This window comes from Dendrobates tinctorius, unplaced genomic scaffold (assembly GCF_039654945.1).
Source record: "Dendrobates tinctorius isolate UK_male_01 unplaced genomic scaffold, ASM3965494v1 ptg000028l, whole genome shotgun sequence".
NCBI classification, from domain to species: domain Eukaryota; kingdom Metazoa; phylum Chordata; class Amphibia; order Anura; family Dendrobatidae; genus Dendrobates; species Dendrobates tinctorius.
Window position 1 is genome coordinate 26,520,021 of NW_027361696.1, and position 22,193 is coordinate 26,542,213.

Below are 22,193 nucleotides of genomic sequence, written 5' to 3' on the forward strand. Positions count from 1 at the left end.
GTAAAATTCTAAGTGAACTCGATTCATCACAAAACAATTTACTCATCTCTAAGAATTAGATTTTACTGGTATTACAGATCTGGGGTTAATGTGCACACACAGCAGAGTTTAGAAAGGAGATTAGAGACAGTGCAGTTAGATCAAACTGACCCAACGGAGAGCCGGAGAATTCCCTGATGGGCCTCAAAGTCAGGAGTGATTACCTGCTTTACAAACACCATAGAAGCTCCACACATATGGATTTCTCCCACCCTGTTGATGTGTAAGGAATAAAGGAACATGAGGAGGTTGTTTATTATTATATTTGCTCTGTTTATCTCTCCCTATCTGATGTTTCTATACAGTATATCCTTTGCATTTAGGCTCAGACTGGCCCATTGGGGAACAGGGGAATTCTCTGGTGGGCCGCAAAGCCAAGAGTGATTACCTGGCTTACAATCACCATAGAAGCTCCACACATATGGATTTCTCCCAACTTGTTGATGTGTAAAGAATAGAGGAACATGAGGAGGTTGCAGTACTGTACAGGCTGCCTCAGATACTGTTATATTTGCTATGTTCCTCTCTCCCTATCTGATACTTCTATACAGTATATTCATTGCATCTGACGATCTTATAAAAAGGCTGAAAAGACACAAAAATGATTGTGAATGTTTTATTATGGTTAGAAAAAAATCCAGGCAATCTAGGGTGCTGTGACTTTAGGACATTCCTCTTTAAGCACACATTTTGACTTATCGTCCAGTAGCACGTAGCCTTCCTTACAGAAGCAGCCTTCGTTACATTTATCGATGCACTTAATCATTATGTTGCAGGTCCTGGGACAAGGGGTGCCACATGGCTTATATGTCATGTTCCCGGTGCAGCCCTCACATTTTTTCTTCTCTACACAAGATTCCCCCAGCTCCACATATCCATCCTTACAGTAGCAGCCGCTCTTACAATTCTTCGTGCAACTACCTCCATTAGGGTGGGTGCAGTTTGCAGGGGCTTCCACACTCTTTATATTCTTTATCGGGATCACACTTTAAGACAGTGGCTGCAAAATTTGAAAAATGTAATATTAAGTCAGGGGATGAAAGAAAATAGAACTGTATAAAATGGAACATAAATTATGTGAATATAAGAGAGGTAAGATTTCCGTCAAACATATGACATGGACTGGCAACTATCCTCTGGTAGACCGAGACAATGCTGTTGGCTTTTGAGCAGTGTTGGTGGGCCAACTCAGCAAATAGGTCATCAGCAGTTATCTTATAATTTGGTAGAAGCTACAATGGGTCACACCAATAAGGAGATGGAAGAATCAGAGGGTCCCAACTTCATGTTGACTAAGAAGAAGATGACGAAGGGCTATCGTCAAGGTGGTGGGAACATGTCTCATCAAAAGGTGGAAGGACTCAGTGAAGAGTGTTGCGCCAAACAGGGCTGAAATAAACAAGTCAACACTATGAAGAGGTGGCTCATAAATGGATATCAGTCCAGCTGTAGAGACAAGGAGAAACTGACACTCTTCTAGAGAGGATGTCACAGCAGTGAGACTGTCTGGCCACCCACAGGGGGAAGGTTGGTCCGACAAGTGAGAGTACCCACTGAGAAGATTGCATTCAGTCTAAGCTTATGTGCCCACATTAAGTATTTGCTGACGATATTTGTACTGCAAATAGTGAAGTGTTGGCAGGAAAAAAGCAGTATCAAATATGTTTTTACTACTTTTTAAAATGTTTTTCCCAGTAATTAGAGAGGATGGAAAACTCTGCAAAAACATGACGTGTACACGGGTAATGTTTCTCCTGGTGGAAAGTGATATGCCTGACAAACCAGTGTAAGGAGACTTAATGGCCATATAATGCTCCTTTGAGAAATTAAATATGCAAAGAAAGAGGACTTGAACTCTACAGTAGTACTCCTAACTGGAAGTAGCAATTTTCACAAATAGAGATGTTGCCCTTTAGATTCCCAGTCTGAGGTGTCTCATACAGCCAAATAAGATCTGCTGCTTTGCACTTTGCAATCTCGAAAAATGAGTCTGCAAATGGAGATTGTGGTTTGGCTTTTATCTCAAGTCATGTGGCAAGGATTGACATTCACTTTCAGGATTGCTAATTCCAGTAGGTGACACTAGAGTTTAAGGGCCCAATCACACTAAGCGATGCACCAACGATCCCGACAACGATATGACCCGGTCAGGATCGCTGGTGCATCGCTAAGTGGTCGCTAGTGAGCTGCCACACAAGCAGATCTCACTGGCAATGTAGCGACGCAGCAGCGGTCGTTACTTACATGTCAGACGCGGCGATGAAGACGTCCTCCCGTCCGCGTCCACGTGTCGCTCGTCGGCGCCAGCAGGAAGCCCAGCAGGGAGCGGCCGACGAGGAACGGCCCAGGACGTTCTCGCGCGATCAGCGATAACCAGTGGGGGAGCCGGTCGGAGGTAAGTATCACATGTAGCGATATCGCTAGCAATATTGCTGCTGCGTCACAAAATCGGTGACGCTTTAGCGATGTTGCTAGCGATATCGCTTAGTGTGACGGGGCCTTAAGTCCTCTCTGAATAGGCAATTTGCATACACATACCCTTGCAAACATTGTATGCTTGATTAAAACAAAGTATCTTATAGTATGAAAGGAACTCAAGTCCCATAGTCATTTATGGATTTCTTCACTCAGTCTTTCGACTGCAATGTGAAAAATATAAAAGAAGAAAATAACTTGTTCCTTTCTTAAATGAAGTCAATTACAATTCCACATTATTCTGCAGATTTGCTGCAGACGCTCTATGTACAGTATATGCACTTGATACACCAGAGGGAGCAGTGACTCCATCATTTAAGCTAGGTGTAACTTTCCATCTACAGTGATATAATGTCCTGTGGGAACCAATACATGATATTACTATGGACAAAGTATCACTGTGGCTCATGTGTCACGTAGACTCAGCCAGGCTTGGACTGGCCGACAGGAGAACAGGAGAATCCTCCGATGGGCCACCACCCTCTTATATGAACTCAAGCTTATTTTTTTTCAATTTTTAATAGACACATTGCGGTTTGTTCACTCACAGCCTTCGGGGCAGCAATAATGTCAAGGAGCAAATATCAAGGTATTTTGCAAAAAAATTCCAGACCATTTATAAAAGTCTAAAATGTTGGGGTGTTAGAATGGATAATACTCACTTTTTTGAGGGTCTTGTGCGCTGATCAGGATGAAGGCAGCTCCTGTAACACACAAATCATCAGAAATCAGACGTCTGCTTTACTCCCAAAGTTGTCACATGATACGATTTGAAAACTCCATAAACCCCAAAGAGAGAAGTAGGAGGCGCAAAAGACGCTCACCCAGCAATGACAGCAGCAGAGTAGAGATGGGCGACATCTTCACTTCTGGAGTTTCTTCTTCTTCCTGGAAAAGAAAAAAAAACCAATGCAATTAGAGAGTGCTGCATTTTCAAGACATTTTCTTGCTGACAGTGAATGTTGACCTGCCCTGGTCATAATATAGTGCAGTGTTTGCTACAATGTATCACAGCTCTCCATCCTAATAAGAGATGATGTGCAGCCATTATTCTGTCTGGATGAGAGGAGTTGTGGTTGGGTTGAAGCTGCTACCTGTGTGATCTGCCAGGTGTGGTAGTACTGATGTATGTCTTGCGCAGGGGCAGATTATATATGCAGGTTGGGTGGGTGTGGGCACATTGTACATTTTGCTAACCTGTATTTTTTTTCTGCTTGTGTCATAATGGTGTCTTGGATTATTAATGATGCAAGTGACTCATGGTCTGTATGTCATCATCATGTGCAGTTTCCCAATATCTCAGGTGGTTCCATCCTGTAGCGGAGACTCCCAATATTTACACCTTCCACTGTCGTCACGCCTCGTGGTTACACCTCATTCTTACTTATTATTGACTTTACTGTCTGCAGTTTTCCCAATATAAACGTATTACCCAACCTGCAGAGACTTCTGCCAAAGAGGAATCAGTTGGGAGCACCAAGTCCCGTGCCCGAGGTACTGACAAACTAAGGCCTTTTTCACACTTCAGTTGTTTGACGTCAGCCAAAATCCACCGTTTTGCAAAAAAACGGATCCGCCATTATTTTGGCGGATCCGTTTTTTTCCCCATTGAGTTGCATTAGCGGTGGATTTTGACAGATGGTCATCCGTTGGATCCGTTTTTTGACGGATCCGCCAAAATTTTGGCGTCCGCTGACTTCAGTGGACGGACAATGAAACGTTTTTTGTCTGCGTCAAAATAGCGGATAGCAACCGTTTTTTGACGGAATCCGGCAACGGATCCGCTTTTTGAAACTGAGCATACCTGGAGGAATTTCCTTGCCAGAAATTTAACCCCAAATTCCGTTCTGGCGGCAGAAAATCTCTCTCTCTCTCTCTCTCTCTCTCTCCTTTTTCCCATACTCATTTTCCTTTAAATTTCAGTCACTCACTACTAAAGCGGATCCATCAAAAAACGGATTCGGTGGCATCCGTTTGTGCCACAACGGAAACAGATCCGTTTTTTCACAACCTGGCAGATTTTGACTGACGTCAAATAACTGAAATGTGAAACAGGCCTAAGACAAAGGTGTCCAAGAAGCTCTAGTAGCCCCACGGATCTCATTAAGAGGATGCTGCTCATCAGACTTTGCCCCTGGTATATGTGGGACCTTGGGTAATGGGGTCAAATTGGACAGAGACATCTCCCCCACCTTGAGGTTGAGGTTTATAAATGTAGAGCATATTTGCCCAATAGGTTACCCTAAGGTCAAAGCTGATCCTCTGAAACCTAACAGACACCTTCATCCAATACAGATGATCAATGTCATGCACAAGGGGCTCCCGTACCGCATTCATGAAGACAGTAAAATGATATCATTGATGGTCTTTCCTTGTCCTGAAGACCAGGGATGAGGTTCCGGTACCTCCACATTGATGTAGGAATCTTGTAGAGCAGGCCTGCACAACATTCAGCCCCATGTGGCCCACCGGAAAAGGTAGATGTCGTCTCCATTCTTCCTATATTTAAATGTATTTGCTTCTTTCCATAATATGTACATTCATGTACTGATGGTGGTTATGGTGTCGCATTCATGTACTGATGGTGGTTCTGGTTCTTCATTCATGTACTGATGGTGGTTCTGATGCTACATTCAAGCACTGACAGTGGTTCTGGTGCTGCATAAACTCTCCAAATCCTACTCTAATACTCAAGACTTGTCCCTGGTGATGTATTAATGCTCTGATTGTGGTTCTGGTGATGTATTCATGTTAGTACCTCTAAATTTTTCTGCAGCCTTTGAGATTGGTTCAGTATGGTAGTGTGGCCCTTGAACGAAAAAATCTTGCACACTCCTGTCTGAGAGGAATGTCCACTGGTCATATAGTATATTCCAGATTTTCTTACTAGCGCCCCCATTTCTTTGTGACCTCTTTTAAAGTTATCTGTTGCGGTTGATTAAGGATGAGCGTTGAGAAATACTGATTTACACGGTTAACTAGACTCAATTACACCATAGATATTCTGTCCTGGAAGATTTCCAAAGTTATTAGGACTATAATTCTAATTATGTTTAGGAATATAATTAGAACTCTTCTTTATAGATCGACGAATCAGGAGAAATTAAAAATTTACACTGCAGTCAAATTTGGCCAAGCATCATATTATGCACTCTCCAGACTTTGGAGCAAAATAAACATTTGTAATAGAAATGTAAAAAAAAATTCACCCAGCACTCACAGATTCTGCTGGGTAAACCTTCTGCAGAGTGGTCATCTTCTTCAGTGCAGTCACTTGTGTCATCTTCATTGGATCATCTTTGGCATCTTCTGATACCCGTAATTTTTTGCATCTCCTGCACTGACTGAGCTACTGTACATGACCTAGTTAGCACACAGAGTCTCCAAAGATGACGGACACCAGAAGACGCTAAAGGAGGCCCAGTGAAGAACACACTTTTGAATTTTGCGAAATGGCGGCTGAATATGCACAAATCAAATCGCAAAAAAATTATAACCTGACAATATAAGATTTCTGTAAAATTCATTTCACTGTCAAATCTATTCCGCAACTGAACATTGACCCCCATCATCCAGCCAATGTCATTACGAATGAGGAGTTCAGAAAGTGAAGTTCCGGCTCCACAGATCTCACATCATCCCGTCTGAGATCACAGGGAGAGACAGAAGGATCCGCACAAACCTCATACACAGAATATCGGGGTTCAGGTCGCCAAGATGTTTGGAACAACCTCCTGCCGGGATCTTCCATAACCGATGTACAAGTGACTAGAAATAGTGATGGAGGCAACGGAAGGTCGCCAGATACTGATGATGGAGGCAATGGGTGGTCACCAGATACTGATTATGGAGGCGATGGGCGGTTACCAGATACTGATGATGGAAGTGACGGGCGGTCACCAAATACTGATGATGGAAGTGACAGGCGGTCACCAGAAACTGATGATGGAAGCGACAGGCGGTCATACTGATGGGATTTACATTTCTCTTTTGTTAAGTTACTGTTCATTTTACTAATTGATTAAAAAAAAAATTAATATTAACACTATATATATACTAGCTGAAGAGCCCGGCGCTGCCCATGCATAGTAACTAACTGTGGTTAGTTATAGCAAATTATAATTATCCTCCATCCCATAGTCCCGTGCCCATATACCCATCATACATATCCTCCATCCCATAGTCGAGTGCCCATATACCCATCACACATCCTCCATCCCATAGTCCCATGCCCATACACCCATCATACATATTCTCCATCCCATGGTCCCATGCCCATATACCCATCATACAAATTCACCATCCCATAGTCCCGTGCCCATATACCCATCACACATCCTTCATCTCATAGTCCCATGCCCATATACCCATCATACATATCCTCCATCCCATAGTTGAGTGCCCATATACCCATCACACATCCTCCATCCCATAGTCCCATGCCCATATACCCATCATATATATTCTCCATCCCATAGTCCCATGCCCATATACCCATCATACATATTTGCCATCCCATAGTCCCGTGCCCATATACCCATCACACATCCTTCATCTCATAGTCCCATGCCCATATACCCATCATACATATCCTCCATCCCATAGTCCCATGCCCATATATACCCATCAGGGCTGCCACTAGGAATTTCGGGGCCCCATACTGGCAAAATTTTCGGGGCCCCTTGAAACTCCGCCCAGGCTCCACCCAGCCCCGTCTCCACCCCTCGAACCTTCCAAAGTCCCACCGCTCTCTTGGAACAACTCCACTTCTGCACCATGTCCTCACAAATCACACATTAACAGTTCCCATCACCACATACATAGCCAGCAGCTTTTGTTTTAGCCAAAAGATTTTTTTAATCCACCACCACGACAAAGTAGACTCTTTTGGCCGGGCTCTACTCTACTGTAACTTACTAAACATTTGCTAAAATATCCAATACAATTTTGGTATATTTTTATTTATTTTTCCATTTTTAAAATTACCAATAATGCCACATACAAGGGACAAATACCACCGCACCATGACCAGCCACCATATTACCACCACATGGTGAACTAAAATCCCATATACAAGGAACAAATACCATCACGCCATGACCAGACCACATTTTACCACCACATAGTGACCGGGGCCCCACTCCGGTCATTGGGCCCTATCCAGTAAGGGCAGTAATGCCCTGATAGTGCCCCTGCTTAGGTCAGTGGGTTTGGGAAGAAGGATACTTATATTATAAAGTTTTCGGGAATATTAGGAATAATTAAGGTATATAAAAGAATTGTCCAGCTGAAAAAAGTGTATGGCCGGGGTCACACGAGTGATGATTCTCTCATGTGAGAGAATCAGCTTAATTATGCTACTGACACTCAGCTCAAACTCTCATCCAATTGTCATCTGATTCTCTTGCATGAGATAATCAGAGCACATTGAGAAGACAGGGAACTTAATTTCTCCATCTTCTCCATTGTCTGAGGTCGTGGATTCAGACTGCACTCAGCTGACAGCTGCACGGCGTGCTGCAGATTATTTTTCCACAGACGAATTCGGACTGTAGAAAAAATCACAGATCTGCGATGCCCCAAAGTATAACACTGTGCTGAGTGTTATCCAATAAAACATCACATAGCGCTCAGCCGTGTTATACGCTTGTGTGAGCGAGGACTGAGACCCTTCATTTCCCCTGCAGATCTTCTCATCAGCCTCTCATGCTGGAGTCCGGCCTCAGTTACTTTTCTGTAATACTGTGGAATTTTTGCATACTTTTAGGGTGTGTGCACTTGTTGCGGATTCTGCTGTGGATTTTTCCACACAAATTTCACTGAATCCGCCAGTAAAATGACCTGCGTTTTACCTGAGAATTTTCTGCAGATTTTGTGCAGATTTCCACAGCGTTTTTACACTTTTCGATTCCTATAATGAAAGAGGTGTAAAAATGCTGCGGATCCGCACAAATAATTGACATGCTGCAGATTTAAAGCCGCAACATGTGCACAACAGTTTTGGTTTTAGATAGTCTTTTGGGCTATGTGCACACGTAGTGAAACGTGCTGCGGATTTTTCTGTGCGGATTTGGAAAAATCCACAGGTCAAAAGACCTGCGGTTTACCTGTGGATTAGCCCTGCGGTTTCACACCTCACAATGGAGGTGTGAAACCGCTGCGGATTCCGCACAAAGAATTGACATGCTGCGGATTGTAATCCACGGAAAAATCCACAGTATGTGCACTGCGTTTTTCATTCTCCATTGAAAACAATGGTACTGTACACCGTTCCACAGAGCCAAAACCGCTGCGGATCCGCAGCAGAATCCGCAACATGTGCACATAGCCTAAGGGTACAACGCAGCAGAATCTGCAATGTGTGCATATACCCTAACATATACTGTGTTTGTGATTATATATATATATATATATATATATATATATATATATATATATAGTGTGTGGTTGTGTTACATAACATCTCTGGGAGATGCTATAAATCCTGATGAGCAGTGTCCTGGCCCCCTGTCCCCTCTAGAGAAGGATAAGGCTGTTGTGCCCCCTCTGCCCCTGACAGGACACCACAGCTTCATTCTGAATACTGAAGTTTTTTTTACATAAGTTTGGAGAGTAAATGCAGGGAATCCTAAGAGGGGGCTGCTGTCCTGTCAGGGGGCAGGCTGTGCTCAGGGGTCTTATGCTTCTCTGTAGGAGGTGAAGGGGGCACTCAGCTCTGCTGTTATCTTGGTCTATAGCTGATACAGGCAGGGGTCAGACTCAGGACATAGCAGCGTCCTTCCACCACCCCCGGGTTAGCCCCCCCTTAGTGAGAATTTGGGTAAAAAATGATTACATTCGTTAGATCTTTGTTAGATCCGGTTTGATCAACCAAAACTAACGTTAGATCACCCCTACAAAATGAGATATTTACGATCTTTTCCAGGGGGGGCTAACCCGTAGCTAGCCCCCCCAACTATGAAATTTGCCGTTTTTTGGATGGATTCTGATAGATATTCGTTAGATCCGGTTTGATCAGCAAAAAGTAACGTTAGATCTCCTTTCGTTCCTGAGATATTTGGGGTGTCAGGTGGGGGGTTAGGTATGGGTTAGCCCCCCCTAATTTGAAATTTGCCATTTTTTGGATGGATTCTGATAGATATTCGTTAGATCCGGTTTGATCAGCAAAAATTAACGTTAGATCTCCTTTTGTTCCCGAGATATTGGGGGTGTCAGGTGGGGGGTTAGGTACGGGTTAGCCCCCCCTAATTTGAAATGTGCCGTTTTTTGGATGGATTCTGATAGATATTCGTTAGATCCGGTTTGATCAGCAAAAATTAACGTTAGATCTCCTTTCGTTCCCGAGATATTGGGGGTGTCAGGTGGGGGGTTAGGTACGGGTTAGCCCCCCCTAATTTGAAGTTTGCCATTTTTTGGATGGATTCTGATAGATATTCGTTAGATCCGGTTTGATCAGCAAAAATTAACGTTAGATCTCCTTTCGTTCCCGAGATATTGGGGGTGTCAGGTGGGGGGTTAGGTACGGGTTAGCCCCCCCTAATTTGAAGTTTGCCATTTTTTGGATGGATTCTGATAGATATTCGTTAGATCCGGTTTGATCAGCAAAAATTAACGTTAGATCTCCTTTCGTTCCCAAGATATTGGGGGTGTCAGGTGGGGGGTTAGGTACGGGTTAGCCCCCCCCTAATTTGAAATGTGCCGTTTTTTGGATGGATTCTGATAGATATTCGTTAGATCCGGTTTGATCAGCAAAAATTAACGTTAGATCTCCTTTCGTTCCCGAGATATTGGGGGTGTCAGGTGGGGGGTTAGGTACGGGTTAGCCCCCCCTAATTTGAAGTTTGCCATTTTTTGGATGGATTCTGATAGATATTCGTTAGATCCGGTTTGATCAGCAAAAATTAACGTTAGATCTCCTTTTGTTCCCAAGATATTGGGGGTGTCAGGTGGGGGGTTAGGTACGGGTTAGCCCCCCCAACTTTGAAATTTGCTGTTTTTTGGATGGATTCTGATAGATATTCGTTAGATCCGGTTTGATCAGCAAAAATTAACGTTAGATCTCCTTTCGTTCCCGAGATATTGGGGGTGTCAGGTGGGGGGTTAGGTACGGGTTAGCCCCCCCAATTTGAAATTTGCCGTTTTTTGGATGGATTCTGATAGATATTCGTTAGATCCGGTTTGATCAGCAAAAATTATCGTTTGATCGCCTTTCGTTCCCGAGATATTGGGGGTGTCAGGTGGGGGGTTAGGTACGGGTTAGCCCCCCCAACTTTGAAATTTGCTGTTTTTTGGATGGATTCTGATAGATATTCGTTAGATCCGGTTTGATCAGCAAAAATTAACGTTAGATCTCCTTTCGTTCCCGAGATATTGGGGGTGTCAGGTGGGGGGGTTAGGTACGGGTTAGCCCCCCCAACTTTGAAATTTGCTGTTTTTTGGATGGATTCTGATAGATATTCGTTAGATCCGGTTTGATCAGCAAAAATTAACATTAGATCTCCTTTCGTTTCTGAGATATTGGGGGTGTCAGGTGGGGGGTTAGGTACGGGTTAGCCCCCCCTAATTTGAAATTTGCCATTTTTTGGATGGATTCTGATAGATATTCGTTAAATCCAGTTTGATCAGCAAAAATTAACGTTAGATCTCCTTTTGTTCCCGAGATATTGGGGGTGTCAGGTTGGGGGTTAGGTACGGGTTAGCCCCCCCTAATTTGAAATTTGCCATTTTTTGGATGGATTCTGATAGATATTCGTTAGATCCGGTTTGATCAGCAAAAATTAACGTTAGATCTCCTTTTGTTCCCGAGATATTGGGGGTGTCAGGTGGGGGGTTTGGTACGGGTTAGCCCCCCAACTTTGAAATTTGCTGTTTTTTGGATGGATTCTGATAGATATTCGTTAGATCCGGTTTGATCAGCAAAAATTAACGTTAGATCTCCTTTCGTTCCCGAGATATTGGGGGTGTCAGGTGGGGGGTTAGGTACGGGTTAGCCCCCCCAACTTTGAAATTTGCCATTTTTTGGATGGAATCTGATAGATATTCGTTAGATCCGGTTTGATCAGCAAAAATTAACGTTAGATCTCCTGTTGTTCCCGAGATAGTTCCGATCTTTTTCTGGGGAGGGCTAACCCGTAGCTGTCTGAATGCAAAATCCTACAGAGACAAGTAGCGGCTTGGAAAATTCATTGTGGCGGTCTGGACTAGAAATAGGCAAAGCAAATGACCCCAGTAACAGCAAACGTCGCTTGTGACCACTGGATATAAGGCCTCTTTCACATGATCTTAGTTTTGTCGTGTAATACGCTGTTTTTCACGCATGTGTATTTCACGATGAAATGTACCCATTGAAACCGATGCGTTTATTCTCATATGCGTTATTTTCACGCATACGCAAATGTGTGTAAAAAAAAAAATAATAATTACAGGATGTTCTATTCTGTAGCATATTACACGATTAGCCCATTAATACAAATCACTGGGCTGCGTGAAATAAGATGGGAAATGCGCAGTGACAACGCTGCATTTTTAACGCGCGCAATACGCATATGATCATGTGACAGAGGCCTAAAAGTAACATAACCACTAGTGCGGCCTGCAGAGCGCCCGTGTAGCTAGTTTCTGCCTATGTATGGTCACTGTATAGGAGTAATATTGGTCTTTGCATGGTGTTTTATTCAGTCACAGTATGGCAGTATTATTTCATTACTACGTTGGTGTAACTCTCATCAGAGTGGGGGCAAGTAGGAAATCTTGGTGAGTTCCCACATTTTTTTCCCAGAACTTGACCCCTGGTAGTAGCTGATCTGTAATCCAATGTGAGCATGTGATGTATGGTGCTGAAGGGGTTCCCCGGGATTTCCCCAGGCTGCAGAACGCTGGTGGGGTGACGTCACCCCCCCGGCGGGAAAGCTCAGGGAATCCTTACAGTGCCACAACAGAGGGATGCCGGTGAGCAGTGCTCCCCTGCACATCGTCCTCCCGCTTCGCTGCAGTGGCACGGGTACTCATGGCCTCCCTTGCTGTCCTGTGGGTCTTGTACTGCAGGGCTTGCCTGTGGTTCCCTGGCATTACCCCGGCATAGGACACTGGAGGGGCGATGTCACCCCGCCAGCAGGAGACACCAAGGAACCCCTGCAGTACCACATTCAGAGTTTAATTCCAGCTCAGAGAAAACAGGTGTCATATTTAAGCAGTGTGAACTTAGCCTACGTCAGCAGATAAACGTTGATATGCCTCTATGACATATCAAAAGTTACCTGAAAGCTAAATACAGGGCAGGAAATGCAACAGGTGGCATAGCGGCGGAACAGGAGCGCAGCATGATGGAGCCGATCACATGCTCATCCGCTCCCTAAGCACTGCATGAGGCCACTGAAAACCACATGTGGAAAAACCAGGTGGGGCAATGGCTTGAAAACCCACTTAGCTCCTTTTACATTTGCATGTAGTTTTTTCAACACCATGTCTCCACTTTTGGGTGATTTTGATCCCACCCTCTGTTTGACCCTGTGTGTGACCCTTTTCTTTGGATGTTCAGCTTCACTTTAGTCATAAGAGCAGGCAGAGAAACACATCCTCGTACAAGTGTGATCACTAAATGTGAAGGTCGGGATTGATGTCCTACGTATGGCATATTTCTATGCAGGAAGGTCTGATCTGCTGTGTGTATGGATCTGCTGGTCAGTGTGTGCAGATATGGATGGCGGCAGGAGAATGGATGTACAGAGCTGTGTGTTAGGACATTAAATCCCACTTTAAGCACATAAGTGCACAATAGGAAAATGTGCCAAGTAGCTGCAAACCCGTCCTTTACTTCAAGCCTCCCCATTACGTTATTTGTGTTGGCCAATTTATTCATATATAGGATATTAGTCATTCACACGAGTGTTGAATGCTTCACTGAAATGCTGAGAACTGGCAGCAGAGCTGGGCTAGTGACCACATGACCAGCCTAGTCGTGCTATTAGATAGCTGGCATGCGCCCAGTTCCAGGTGCTGCAGCACCCAGACGGCACCTCGGAGTGGAGCGCCACTGGTGTCATTATTCTGTGTGTCTGCAGGACAATACAGGCCTGCTCACAGCTGCATAGGGCAGCATTAGGTGGAAGATTCCCTTTAAGCACACCAACATATATAAATCCAAAAGAAAAGCATGATGCCCACTAAAGAGGCATTCCCAGCCTGATGGGTGTGCAGAGGCATGCCGTCTGAGGCAGCTAATTATCTGTCTCCTCCTCCAGCTTCTGTGTTCAGATGGCGGACATCATCCAGGATACTTGAGGAGCTCCCCTGCTGTTCACTTCCATGCAGGCTGATGTGCAGATTGCAAGTACACGAGAGTGTGCCAGACGTCAGCGATCCAACCACCTCCAGCTCATGAACCAGAGGAGAAGGGGCCAGAGAAATGAGAGTCGGCGGCCTGAAACTGCATTGAAAATTATTAATTCTCTGAGGGGCAGACGACAGGCAGTGCTCTGACCATCAGTGAATGACGACAAGAATAAGGCTGCTAGCAGCATTCTCTCCCCACTACTTTCCCACCCAGTCTTACGATGACATGACGGGACGGTGAAGTAGTGGGGAAACAAAAAATTGTAATGATGGTCCCATTCACTTTGAATCGGACTATCGCCTCACCTTTTTTTCTTTACTGCCATGATGGCAGTCATTGATGGGGAAAAATTGTGAGCATGGACACAGCGTTATAGAGTATCTGAACCTTTACTCTATATTCTGTCATGCTGTGGCTGATGCCCACAGCATGACAGAAAACGGTGTGCAGCTGTGCTCCAGGACTCCTGCAGCCCGCAGTGCTGCTGCAAAAGCAACGTCCCCCCTCCTACCACCGCCAGAGCCAGGAATCGCTTGACTGATCTGGCAAAATGTTAAATGAGTCAAGGTCCTCGCGCCGGGGGCAGGCAAGGCCACTTCCTGGAATGAAGGCCACACCCCCTGCAACATCACATGATGCAGCAGACTGCTGCGTCACGTGACGTCGACTCTTGGCCCATTCAATGGCTGTGGGTGGGCGGGCTTCAGCGGTGGTGGGCGTTATGCCTAATGACCTGGTTCATCACCAGGTCATTGAAGGTTTCCACTCACCAGATTCGGCGGGGGTAGGGGGTCCCCCGACCGGTGCAGCGGCATTGGTGGACAGATGTCCCGCCGCACTGCCGCACATAACTTACTGTCATGCTGTGGCCAGCAGCCATAGCATGACAGAATTAAAAATAAATAAATAAAAAAAACGTTGCGGTACCCTTTAAACAAAATCTATTTTTTGATGACAGTTCATCTTTACAAACGAAATTCCAACCAAAACACTGAGATGTCCATGATGTATTGGCGATTAAGTAGGATCACTTTCCATGTTACATGCAGTAATGTTTACAGACAATACATGTAATACAAGTAATAACCCTCACATACCCCCATCTTCAGCAATAATGCCCCCAAAGTCAGTAATGTTGCCTTCGCTTTGCTCTCCTGTGTGTCCTGAATCCCACTCCTCACCACCTGCTGCACAGCAATATGGCTTACATGGCAGCAGGAGCAAGTGGCTGCATGGAGCTCATCACCTACAGGAGGGCTGCGGCTGTCTGAACTGATCCGACATCTGCAGTCTGGGTCCGGACGCTTAGGAGGCAGTGACACACAGCAGCGCTTGCCAAGCTCCTCACAGGCTGAGCACACTACAGCCTCTACTAGGAGCTAAGCCGGCCTCGGAGGAGCGCCCCGACCGCCACACACTTCTTTCTATCCAAAGACGGTTCCTCCATTCCGAAGTAGGGTTTTTGTATGAGTGAAGAAAAACTAAAAGGGAAATGGAGATAAATTTATTGAAATGTTTAATATCATAGAATACCAATAATAATTTACAATAAATATTCACGAAAGATGTAGGCTGTATCCGAAGAATAGAAGGACTGAAAATTCCCATGAGTGCAAAGTAACTCAAAGGAAAGAAGAAGAAGAACAGGAACGCCCCGGTGTTGGGGTGTTGGTGTTCTTCTTTGTTTTGTTTGAGTTACTTTGCACTCATGGGAATTTCCAGTCCTTCTCTTCTTCAGATACAGCCTACATCTTTCGTGAATATTTATTGTAAATTATTATTGGTATTCTATGAGATTAAACATTTGAATAAAATTATATCGAGTCACATTAGTAATTTTCTTTGTTTTTTGTGTAAGTCAAACACCGATAACTCAGGAACTCCGTCTAGATGTTAAAATGTAGGTGTTCTATTTATATTACAGGGATTTGCAGTCCTAAACTTTCAGGTTTTCACTGTTAAATATCTATTTCTGTAAGGTATTACTTTTACTTGTGTTTTTCACTGTACTAATAAGATTTACAGTGGGGAAAAAAAGTATTTAGTCAGTCAGCAATAGTGCAAGTTCCACCACTTAAAAAGATGAGAGGCGTCTGTAATTTACATCATAGGTAGACCTCAACTATGGGAGACAAACTGAGAAAAAAAAATCCAGAAAATCACATTGTCTGTTTTTTTTTCATTTTATTTGCATATTATAGTGGAAAATAAGTATTTGGTCAGAAACAAGCAATCAAGATTTCTGGCTCTCACAGACCTGTAACTTCTTCTTTAAGAGTCTCCTCTTTCCTCCACTCATTACCTGTAGTAATGGCACCTGTTTAAACTTGTTATCAGTATAAAAAGACACCTGTGCACACCCTCAAACAGTCTGACTCCAAACTCCACTATGGTGAAGACCAAAGAGCTGTCAAAGGACACCAGAAACAAAATTGTAGCCCTGCACCAGGCTGGGAAGACTGAATCTGCAATAGCCAACCAGCTTGGAGTGAAGAAATCAACTGTGGGAGCAATAATTAGAAAATGGAAGACATACAAGACCACTGATAATCTCCCTCGATCTGGTGCTCCACACAAAATCCCACCCCGTGGGGTCAGAATGATCACAAGAACGGTGAGCAAAAATCCCAGAACCACGCGGGGGGACCTAGTGAATGAACTGCAGAGAGCTGGGACCAATGTAACAAGGCCTACCATAAGTAACACACTACGCCACCATGGACTCAGATCCTGCAGTGCCAGACGTGTCCCACTGCTTAACCCTGTACATGTCCGGGCCCGTCTGAAGTTTGCTAGTGAGCATTTGGATGATCCAGAGGAGTTTTGGGAGAATGTCCTATGGTCTGATGAAACCAAACTGGAACTGTTTGGTAGAAACACAACTTGTCGTGTTTGGAGGAAAAAGAATACTGAGTTGCATCCATCAAACACCATACCTACTGTAAAGCATGGTGGTGGAAACATCATGCTTTGGGGCTGTTTCTCTGCAAAGGGGCCAGGACGACTGATCCGGGTACATGAAAGAATGAATGGGGCCATGTATCGTGAGATTTTGAGTGCAAACCTCCTTCCATCAGCAAGGGCATTGAAGATGAAACGTGGCTGGGTCTTTCAACATGACAATGATCCAAAGCACACCGCCAGGGCAACGAAGGAGTGGCTTCGTAAGAAGCATTTCAAGGTCCTGGAGTGGCCTAGCCAGTCTCCATATCTCAACCCTATAGAAAACCTTTGGAGGGAGTTGAAAGTCCGTGTTGCCAAGCGAAAAGCCAAAAACATCACTGCTCTAGAGGAGATCTGCATGGAGGAATGGGCCAACATACCAACAACAGTGTGTGGCAACCTTGTGAAGACTTACAGAAAACGTTTGACCTCTGTCATTGCCAACAAAGGATATATCACAAAGTATTGAGATGAAATTTTGTTTCTGACCAAATACTTATTTTCCACCATAATATGCAAATAAAAGGAAAAAAAAACAGACAATGTGATTTTCTGGATTTTTTTTTCTCAGTTTGTCTCCCATAGTTGAGGTCTACCAATGATGTAAATTACAGACGCCTCTCATCTTTTTAAGTGGTGGAACTTGCACTATTGCTGACTGACTGAATACTTTTTTTCCCCACTTTATTTGTTTGATAATTAAATTGATTAAAAATGAGACCACATGAGGAGTTTTTGTTTAGTCTATGTACAGGCTTTTTTAACCCCTTGACGACCGCCCATTGACTTTTGCCGACGGGGCCAGCCGGGCCTTATTCCTCCGCCATAGAGTTTTCACGTCGGGCGGGGAATGGCAGCCCCAGCTTGCCCCGTCGGCAATCGCAGGAACCCAGCTGTCCTACCGTCAGCTGGGATCCCAACCCCCAAAAATTAAATATTTTAATATTTATTCCACACGGTAAACGCCATAAAAAATAAAAAAAAGCCATAATTTCTATTTTTTTCACTGTTTGAGTCACAAAAAAAGGCATAAAACGTAATTAAAAAAATCAGATATACCCCAAAATGGTCCGAATAAAAGCTACAACTCTTCCCGCAAAAAATGAGGCATCCCACAGCTCCGTAGTCAGACAAATAAAAGCTCTACGGGGCTGCGCATGCGGCGAGACCAAATCCTCTCTCATTATTTAAAAAAAAAAACGTTTTACTTTTTAAAAGTAGTAAAAAAAAAAAAAAATTACATAAATTTGGTTTCGGTGTGTCTGACCTGACACGGAGAATAAAGTTATTCTGCTATTTTTACCGCACAGGAAACTAACTAAAAATAAAACTCAAAAAACATTAGCGCAATTAATTTTTTTAAAATTTTCTCTATCCTAAAAAATAAATAAAAGTTATACAAAACATTATATGCACTCCAAAGTGGTGCCAAGGAAAAATACAACTTGCTAGCTATGCAAAAAACAAGCCCCCTGTACTTTGAAATTTGCCGTTTTTTAAATGGATTCTGATAGATATTCGTTAGATCCGTTTGAGCAGCGGCGACTTCGGCGGGGGCCAGTTGTGGGCAGCATCAGGACTTCACTGGCGATGTGTCGCGGCGAGGAAGGGGGGGGAGTGTGCTGCGATGATTGCGAAGAGGCGGCCTGTAGGCATCATGGGGGACGAAAATGACTCACTGACCGAACTTTCAGATTGTCCCACTCACTCACCACCTCCTCACTTCACTCTCTCTCTGTTGGTCTCCCCCAATTGGACCCCTCCTCTTCTCCATCTACACCTCAGGACCGCTGCTGAACCGGATCTAACGAATATCTATCAGAATCCATCCAAAAAACTGCAAATTTCAAATTGGGGGGGCTAACCCGTACCTAACCCCCCACCTGACACCCCAATATCCCGGGAACGAAAGGAGATCTAATGTTAATTTTTGCTGATCAAACCGGATCTAATGAATATCTATCATAATCCATCCAAAAAACGGCAAATTTCAAATTAGGGGGGGCTAACCCGTACCTAACCCCCCACCTGACACCCCCAATATCTCGGGAACGAATGGAGATCTAACGTTAATTTTTGCTGATCAAACCGGATCTAACGAATATCTATCAGAATCCATCCAAAAAACGGCAAATTTCAAATTAGGGGGGCTAACCCGTACCTAACCCCCCACCTGACACCCCCAATACCTCGGGAACGAATGGAGATCTAACGTTAATTTTTGCTGATCAAACCGGATCTAACAAATATCTATCAGAATCCATCCAAAAAACGGCAAATTTCAAATTAGGGGGGGCCGTACCTAACCCCCCACCTGACACCCCAATATCTCGGGAACAAAAGGAGATCTAACGTTAATTTTTGCTGATCAAACCGGATCTAACGAATATCTATCAGAATCCATCCAAAAAACGGCAAATTTCAAATTAGGGGGGGGCTAACCCGTACCTAACCCCCCACCTGACACCCCCAATATCTCGGGAACAAAAGGAGATCTAACGTTAATTTTTGCTGATCAAACCGGATCTAACGAATATCTATCAGAATCCATCCAAAAAACGGCAAATTTCAAATTAGGGGGGGCTAACCCGTACCTAACCCCCCACCTGACACCCCCAATATCTCGGGAGCGAATGGAGATCTAACGTTAGTTTTTGCTGATCAAACCGGATCTAACGAATATCTATCAGAATCCATCCAAAAAACGGCAAATTTCAAATTAGGGGGGGCTAACCCGTACCTAACCCCCCACCTGACACCCCCAATATCTCGGGAACAAAAGGAGATCTAACGTTAATTTTTGCTGATCAAACCGGATCTAACGAATATCTATCAGAATTCATCCAAAAAATGGCAAATTTCAAATTAGGGGGGGCTAACCCGTACCTAACGCCCCACCTGACACCCCCAATATCTCGGGAACGAAAGGAGATCTAACGTTAATTTTTGCTGATCAAACCGGATCTAACGAATATCTATCAGAATCCATCCAAAAAACGGCAAATTTCAAATTAGGGGGGGCTAACCCATACCTAACCCCCCACCTGACACCCCTAATATCTCGGGAACGAATGGAGATCTAACGTTAATTTTTGCTGATCAAACAGGATCTAACGAATATCTATCAGAATCCATCCAAAAAACGGCAAATTTCAAATTAGGGGGGCTAACCCGTACCTAACCCCCCACCTGACACCCCCAATATCTCGGGAACGAAAGGAGATCTAACGTTAATTTTTGCTGATCAAACCGGATCTAATGAATATCTATCAGAATCCATCCAAAAAACGGCAAATTTCAAATTAGGGGGGGCTAACCCGTACCTAACCCCCCACCTGACACCCTCAATATCTCGGGAACGAAAGGAGATCTAACGTTAATTTTTGCTGATCAAACCGGATCTAACGAATATCTATCAGAATCCATCCAAAAAACGGCAAATTTCAAATTAGGGGGGGCTAACCCGTACCTAACCCCCCACCTGACACCCCCAATATCTCAGGAACGAAAGGAGATCTAACGTTAATTTTTGCTGATCAAACCGGATCTAACGAATATCTATCAGAATCCATCCAAAAAACGGCAAATTTCAAATTAGGGGGGGCTAACCCGTACCTAACCCCCCACCTGACACCCCCAATATCTCGGGAACGAATGGAGATCTAACGTTAATTTTTGCTGATCAAACCGGATCTAACGAATATCTATCAGAATCCATCCAAAAAACCGCAAATTTCAAATTAGGGGGGGCTAACCCGTACCTAACCCCCCACCTGACACCCCCAATATCTCGGGAACGAAAGGAGATCTAACGTTAATTTTTGCTGATCAAACCGGATCTAACAAATATCTATCAGAATCCATCCAAAAAACGGCAAATTTCAAATTAGTGGGGCTAACCCGTACCTAACCCCCCACCTGACACCCCCCAATATCTCGGGAACAAAAGGAGATCTAACGTTAATTTTTGCTGATCAAACCGGATCTAACGAATATCTATCAGAATCCATCCAAAAAACGGCAAATTTCAAATTAGGGGGGGCTAACCCGTACCTAACCCCCCACCTGACACCCCCAATATCTCGGGAATGAAAGGAGATCTAACGTTAATTTTTGCTGATCAAACCGGATCTAACGAATATCTATCAGAATCCATCCAAAAAACGGCAAATTTCAAATTAGGGGGGCTAACCCGTACCTAACGCCCCACCTGACACCCCCAATATCTCGGGAACGAAAGGAGATCTAACGTTAATTTTTGCTGATCAAACCGGATCTAACGAATATCTATCAGAATCCATCCAAAAAACGGCAAATTTCAAATTAGGGGGGGCTAACCCGTACCTAACCCCCCACCTGACACCCCCAATATCTCGGGAACGAATGGAGATCTAACGTTAATTTTTGCTGATCAAACCAGATCTAACGAATATCTATCCGAATCCATCCAAAAAATGGCAAATTTCAAATTAGGGGGGGCTAACCCCACACCTGACACCCCTAATATCTCGGAAACGAATGGAGATCTAACGCTAATTTTTGCTGATCAAACCGGATCTAACGAATATCTATCAGAATCCATCCAAAAAACGGCAAATTTCATAGTTGGGGGGGCTAGCTACGGGTTAGCCCCCCCTGGAAAAGATCGTAAATATCTCATTTTGTAGGGGTGATCTAACGTTAGTTTTGGTTGATCAAACCGGATCTAACAAAGATCTAACGAATGTAGTCATTTTTTACCCAAATTCTCACTAAGGGGGGGCTAACCCGGGGGTGGTCGTCCTTCCTTGGTGAGCGGCTGCTGTGCTGATAGTGTGACTGACGCTGTCACTGAGCACACAGCCCACTCACTGAGGATCCATCTGCTACAGGGACTGGACTAGATCCTGGCAAGACACTGGCCATACACTTAAACAACACAGGCTCAGACACTCACCGTGGGACTGAGGGCTGCACTGCTGCTCAGTGACTCACTCAAGACTGTGTGGCGGGAGAATACTATAACTGCACTGCACTAAGCCCGTGCTCAGCCAGGATTGGATGCTGGAAAGTCCCGCCCTCCTGTTGCTCAGCACTGGCTGCCTCTCCCAGCTGTCTGTCACAATGACTCCTGCTTCCTCCTCACACTCAGCGCTCCGGTTTATGAAAATTCTGAGCGTGGGGCCCCTCCAGCTCCCAGGGCCCCTTACACCAGTAAGGCTAGTAATGCCCTGATGGCGGCCCTGATACCCATCATACATATCCTCCATCCCATAGTAGAGTGCCCATATACCCATCATACATATCCTCCATCCCATAGTCCAGTGTCCATATACCCATCACACATCCTCCATCCCATAGTCCTGTGCCCATATACCCATCATACATATCCTCCATCCCATAGTCCAGTGTCCATATACCCATC

At 44.4% G+C, this 22,193-nt stretch overlaps 1 long non-coding RNA gene across 2 annotated transcripts; it reads right to left on the reverse strand.

Moving 5' to 3' along the window:
- Positions 1-643: 643 nt before the first annotated feature.
- LOC141085242 (uncharacterized) lies at positions 644-21,750 on the reverse strand. Of its 2 annotated transcripts, none has more exons than XR_012231242.1 (4): positions 21,726-21,750; positions 3,339-3,402; positions 3,177-3,218; positions 644-1,039 (listed from the first exon to the last, which is right to left on the reverse strand). It is a non-coding gene; the product is annotated as an uncharacterized lncRNA (long non-coding RNA). The 2 variants fall into 2 exon arrangements; XR_012231241.1 differs by lacking the exon at positions 21,726-21,750 and adding an exon at positions 3,609-3,651.
- Positions 21,751-22,193: the final 443 nt, after the last annotated feature.